The sequence below is a fragment of the Arachis hypogaea genome, chromosome 11 (assembly GCF_003086295.3).
Source record: "Arachis hypogaea cultivar Tifrunner chromosome 11, arahy.Tifrunner.gnm2.J5K5, whole genome shotgun sequence".
NCBI lineage: Eukaryota > Viridiplantae > Streptophyta > Magnoliopsida > Fabales > Fabaceae > Arachis > Arachis hypogaea.
In genome coordinates this window covers 25,255,793-25,262,073 of record NC_092046.1, presented here as the reverse complement: position 1 = coordinate 25,262,073, position 6,281 = coordinate 25,255,793, and the positions used below count along the sequence as shown (strand labels likewise).

Sequence of the window (6,281 nt, the reverse complement as noted above, 5' to 3'; positions counted from 1 at the left end):
GTGGCCTTAGATAGATCAGAGACTAAGTTTGCTAAATTAGAAGTATTTTGTTCAGAGTTCTCTGTCTGTTGCTGAGTGGATGATGGAAAAGGTTTATTATTGTTAAACCTGTTTCTTCCACCATTATTAAAGCCTTGTTGAGGCTTTTGATCCTTCCATGAGAAATTTGGATGATTTCTCCATGATGAGTTATAGGTGTTTCCATAAGGTTCACCTAAGTAATTCACCTCTGCTATTGCAGGGTTCTCAGGATCATAAGCTTCTTCTTCAGAAGATGCCTCTTGAGTACTGTTGGATGCAGCTTGCATTCCATTCAGACTCTGAGAAATCATATTGACTTGCTGAGTCAATATTTTGTTCTGAGCCAATATGGCATTCAGAGTATCGACCTCAAAAACTCCCTTCTTCATAAGCGTCCCATTATTCACAGGATTCCTTTCAGAAGTGTACATGAACTGGTTATTTGTAACCATGTCAATGCGTTCTTGAGCTTCTGCAGGCGTTTTCTTTAGGTGAATGGATCCACCTGCAGAAGTATCCAATAACATCTTTGATAACTCAGATAAACCATCATAGAATATATCCAGGATGGTCCATTCTGAAAGTATGTCAGAAGGACACTTTTTGGTCAGTCCTTTGTATCTCTCCCAAGCTTCATAGAGGGAATCACCTTCTTTCTGTCTGAAGGTTTGAACATCCACTCTAAGCTTGCTCAGCTTTTGAGGAGGAAATAACTTGGCTAAGAAAGCCTTGACCAGCTTATCCCAAGAGTTCAGGCTATCCTTGGGTTGAGAATCCAACCACACTCTAGCTCTGTCTCTTACAGCAAAAGGGAAAAGCATGAGCCTATAGACTTCAGGATCTACTCCATTAGTCTTAACAGTATCACAGATCTGCAAGAATTCAGTTAAGAACTGAAAAGGATCTTCAGATGGAAGTCCATGAAACTTACAATTTTGCTGCATCAAAGAAACTAATTGAGGTTTCAGCTCAAAGTTGTTTGCTCCAATGGCAGGAATAGAGATGCTTCTTCCATGTAAATTGGAATTAGGTGCAGTAAAGTCACCAAGCATCCTCCTTGCATTATTATTATTTTCGGCTGCCATCTCCTCTTCCTGTTCAAAAATTTCTGAAAGGTTATCTCTGGATTGTTATAATTTAGCTTCTCTTAGTTTTCTCTTCAGAGTCCTCTCAGGTTCTGGATCTGCTTCAACAAGAATATTCTTGTCCTTGCTCCTGCTCATATGACAAAGAAGAGGGCACAGAAAAAAAAATAATAATAATAATATGGATCCTTTATACCACAGTATAGAGGTCCTTGTGTTAGTAGAAGAAAAGAAGAAGACAAAGAATGTGATGTAAAGAAAGAAACACAACTGTGAGGAGGGCAGAGATGTGAGATGAGATGTTAGTGAATGAATAAATAAATAGAAGGAGATGAGAGAGAAGGAATTTTCGAAAATAAATTTTGAAAAAGAGTTAGTGATTTTTGAAAATATTTTTTTTTGAAAGATGTTAGTAGTTTTTCGAAAATTAAGATTTAAAAATTAAAATAATAGTTAATTAAAAAGAAATTTTGAAAAAGAAGGAAGGGATTTTCGAAAATGAGAGAGAGAGAGTTAGTTAGGTAGTTTTGAAAAAGATAAGAAACAAACAAAAAGTTAGTTAGTTAGTTGAAACAAATTTTGAAAAGATAAGAAGTTAGGAAGTTAGAAAAGATATTTTGAAATCAAATTTTTGAAAAAGATAAGATAAGAAGATATTTTGAAAAGATATGCTTGAAATTAGTTTTGAAAAAGATTTGATTTTTAAAATCACAACTAATGACTTGATTCACAAGAAATCACAAGATATGATTCTAGAACTTAAAGTTTGAATCTTTCTTAACAAGTAAGTAACAAACTTGAAATTTTTGAATCAAAACATTAATTGTTATTGTTATTTTCGAAAATTTGATATAAAATTAAGAAAAAGGTTTTTGAAAAATATTTTTGGAATTTTCGAAAATAACTAAGAAGTTTGAAAAAGATTTGATTTTTGAAAAAGATTTTGAAAAAGATGAGATTTTTAAATTGAAAATTTGATTTGACTCATAAAAACAACTAGATTTTTAAAAATTTTTGAAAAAGTCAAATCTAATTTTCGAATTTATGAGAGAGAAAAAGGGAAAGATATATATTTTTTTATTTTTGAATTTTTAATGAAGAGAGAGAAAAACAAGAAAAATGATGCAATGCATGAGAATTTTAGATCAAAACATGTGATGCATGCAAAAATGCTATGAATGTCAATATGAACACCAAGAACACTTTGAATGTCATGATGAACATCAAGAACATATTTTTGAAAAATTTTTAATGCAAGGAAAACATGCAAGACACCAAACTTAGAATTCTTTAATGCTTAGACACTAAGAATTCAAGAATGCATATGAAAAACAAGAAGAGACACAAAACATGCAAATGCAAAGATCAAACAAGAAGACTTACCAAGAACAACTTGAAGATCATGAAGAACACTATGAATGCATGAGAATTTTCGAAAAATGCAAGATGCACATGCAATTGACACCAAACTTATAACATGACTCAAGACTCAAACAAGAAACACAAAATATTTTTTTATTTTTATGATTTTCTAATTTTTTTTTGGATTTTTTTGAAAATTATTTTGTAAAAGAAAAATAAGGATTCTAAAATTTTTAATATGAATTCCAGGAATCTTGCCATTTTAGTCTAAAGCTTCAGTCCAGGAATTAGACATGGCTCACTAGCCAGCCAAGCTTTCAATGAAAGCTCCGGTCCAAAACACTAGACATGGCCAATGGCCAGCCAAGCTTCAGCAAACATAGATACCTCTCATGTATACAACAGCTGATATTTCATCCAACTTCATATACTTATGAGTGGAAGCCTCAGTCCAAAAGAATTTAGACATGGCTTTACAGCCAGCCAGGCTTCACATGCTTCATGAAACACTAGAATTCATTCTTTAAAAATTTTGAATAAATTTTTTTTTTTCAAAAACAAAAGAAAAAAATTTTTGAAAGATTTTTGAAAAATTTTTGAAAAGAAAACAAAAAGAAAATTACCTAATCTGAGCAACAGGATGAACCGTCAGTTGTCCAAACTCGAACAATCTCCGGCAACGGCGCCAAAAACTTGGTGTTGTTGCCGGATCCAAACTTGGCACTGATTTTACCGGACCAAAAGCTTGCCGAAAACTCAAACAATCCCCGGCAACGGCGCCAAAAACTTGGTGCGCAGAAATTGTGATCACACTTTTGATTATGTAAAATTCATCGCTCTTTCTTTCCCTGGGGATGGCACCAAACACATGATGCCAATACCATGGTTCACAACTTCGCACAACTAACCAGCAAGTGCACTGGGTCGTCCAAGTAATACCTTACGTGAGTAAGGGTCGAATCCCACGGAGATTGTTGGTATGAAGCAAGCTATGGTCACCTTGTAAATCTCAGTTAGGTGGATATAAAATAGTAATGGGTTTTCGAAAATAAATAATAGAATAGGGATAGAGGTACTTATGTAAATCATTGGCAGGAATTTCAGATAAGTGAATGGAGATGCTTTTCGTTCCTCTGAACCTCTGCTTTCCTGCTATCTTCATCCAATCAGTCTTACTCCTTTCCATGGCTGGCTTTATGTGATACATCACCATTGTCAATGGCTACTTTCAGTCTTCTCTCGGGAAAATGATCCAAATGCCCTGTCATGGCACGGCTAATCGTCTGGAGGCATCACCCTTGTCAATGGCTTCATCTTATCCTCTCAGTGAAAATGGTCAACGCACCCTGTCACGGCACGGCTATTCATCTGTCGGTTCTCGATTATGCTGGAATAGGATTTACTATCCTTTTGCGTCTGTCACTACACCCAGCAATCGCGAGTTTGGAGCTCGTCACAGTCATTCAATCATCGAATCCTACTCGGAATACCACAGACAAGGTTTAGACTTTCTGGATTCTCTTGAATGCCGCCATCATTCTAGCTTACACCACGAAGATTCTGATTAAGAGATCTAAGAGATACTCATTCAGTCGAAGGTAGAACGGAAGTGGTTGTCAGGCATGCGTTCATAGGGAATGATGATGATTGTCACGTTCATCACATTCAGGTTGAAGTGCGAATGAATATCTTAGAAGCAAAATAAGATGAATTGAATAGAAAACAGTAGTACTTTACATTAATCTTTGAGGAACAGCAGAGCTCCACACCTTAATCTATGGAGTGTAGAAACTCTACTGTTGAAAATACATAAGTGAAAGGTCCAGGCATGGCCGAGATGGCCAGCCCCCTAAAATGTGATCAATAGTCTCCTAAGATGAACAATAGATTAAAACTGAGACCAAAGATGTCTAATACAATAGTAAAATGTCCTATTTATAATAAACTAGCTACTAGGGTTTACAGAAGTAAGTAATTGATGCATAAATCCACTTCCGGGGCCCACTTGGTGTGTGCTTGGGCTGAGCTCGAGTGTTGCATGTGTAGAGGTCCTTCTTGGAGTTGAATGCCAGCTTTTGGGCCAGTTTGGGCGTGTAACTCTAGTTTTGGCTCCTTTTCTGGCGCTGGATGCCAGATTTGGACAGAAAGCTGGCGTTGAACGCCAGTTTACGTCATCTATTCTTGGCCAAAGTATAGACTATTATATATTGCTGGAAAGCCCTGGATGTCTACTTTCCAATTCAATTGGAAGCGCTCCATTTTGAGTTCTGTAGCTCCCGAAAATCCACTTTGAGTGCAGGGAGGTCAGAATCCAACAGCATCAGCAGTCCTTCTTCAACCTCTGAATCTGATTTCTGCTCAAGTCCCTCAATTTCAGCCAGAAAATACCTGAAATCTCAAAAAAACACACAAACTCATAGTAAAGTCCAGAAATGTGAATTTAACATAAAAACTAATGAAAACATCCCTAAAATTAACTAGATCCTACTAAAAACATACTAAAAACAATGCCAAAAAGCGTATAAATTATCCGCTCATCAGCTGGCCCACTTGTGCCTCCAAATTTCTAATGGAGGACCTTGTTTCATTCATAAAACTTAGAGTGGCCTTAGATAGATCAGAGACTATATTTGCTAAGCTAGATGAATTCTGCTCAGAATTCTCTGTCTGTTGCTGAGTGGATGATGGAAAAGGCTTGCTATTGCTAAACCTGTTTCTTCCACCATTATTAAAGCCTTGTTGAGGCTTTTGTTGATCCTTCCATGAGAAATTTGGATGATTTCTCCATGAGAGATTATAGGTATTCCCATAGGGTTCACCCATGTAATTCACCTCTGCTATTGCAGGGTTCTCAGGATCATAAGCTTCTTCTTTAGAAGATGCCTCTTGAGTACTGTTGGATGCAGCTTGCAATCCATTCAGACACTGAGAAATCATATTGACTTGCTGAGTCAATATTTTGTTCTGAGCCAATATGGCATTCAGAGTATCAATTTCAAGAACTCCCCTCCTCTGAGGCGTCCCATTACTCACAGGATTCCTTTCAGAAGTGTACATGAACTGGTTATTTGCAACCATGTCAATGAGTTCTTGAGCTTCTGCAGGCGTTTTCTTTAGGTGAATAGATCTACCTGCAGAATGGTCCAATGACGTCTTTGATAATTCATACAGACCATCATAGAATATATCCAGGATGGTCCATTCTGAAAGCATGTCAGAAGGACACTTTTTGGTCAGTTGCTTATATCTCTCCCAAGCTTTATAGAGGCATTCACCTTCTTTCTGTTTGAAGGTTTGAACATCCACTCTAAGCTTACTAAGCTTTTGAGGAGGAAAGAACTTGGCTAAGAAATCCGTGACCAGCTTATCCCAAGAGTTCAGGCTATCTTTAGGTTGAGAGTCCAACCATATTCTAGCTCTGTCTCTTACAGCAAACGGGAAAAGCATGAGCCTGTAGACCTCGGAGTCAACCCCATTGGTCTTAACAGTATCACAGATCTGCAAGAATTCAATTAAGAACTGAAAAGGATCTTCTGATGGAAGTTCATGAAACTTGCAATTCTGTTGCATCATGGAAACTAATTGAGGCTTAAGCTCAAAATTGTTTGCTCCAATGGCAGCGATTGAGATGCTTCTTCCATGTAATTTAGAATTTGGTGCAGTAAAGTCACCAAGCATCTTCCTTGCATTGTTATTATTTTCGGCCATGTCTCCTTCTTTTTCGAAAATTTTAGTAAAGTCCTCTTTAGTGTGTTGTGTTTTAGCTTCTCTTAGCTTCCTCTTCAAAGTCCTTTCAGGTTCCGGATTAGCTTC

At 36.8% G+C, this 6,281-nt stretch overlaps 2 non-coding genes across 2 annotated transcripts; both read left to right on the top strand.

The window, feature by feature from the left end:
- Positions 1-606: 606 nt before the first annotated feature.
- Positions 607-710, top strand: LOC112724434 (small nucleolar RNA R71). Its single transcript, XR_003163596.1, has one exon. It is a non-coding gene; the product is annotated as a small nucleolar RNA R71 (small nucleolar RNA).
- Positions 711-5,675: 4,965 nt separating this feature from the next.
- LOC112725030 (small nucleolar RNA R71) lies at positions 5,676-5,783 on the top strand. Its single transcript, XR_003164161.1, has one exon. It is a non-coding gene; the product is annotated as a small nucleolar RNA R71 (small nucleolar RNA).
- The last annotated feature ends 498 nt before the right edge of the window (positions 5,784-6,281 follow it).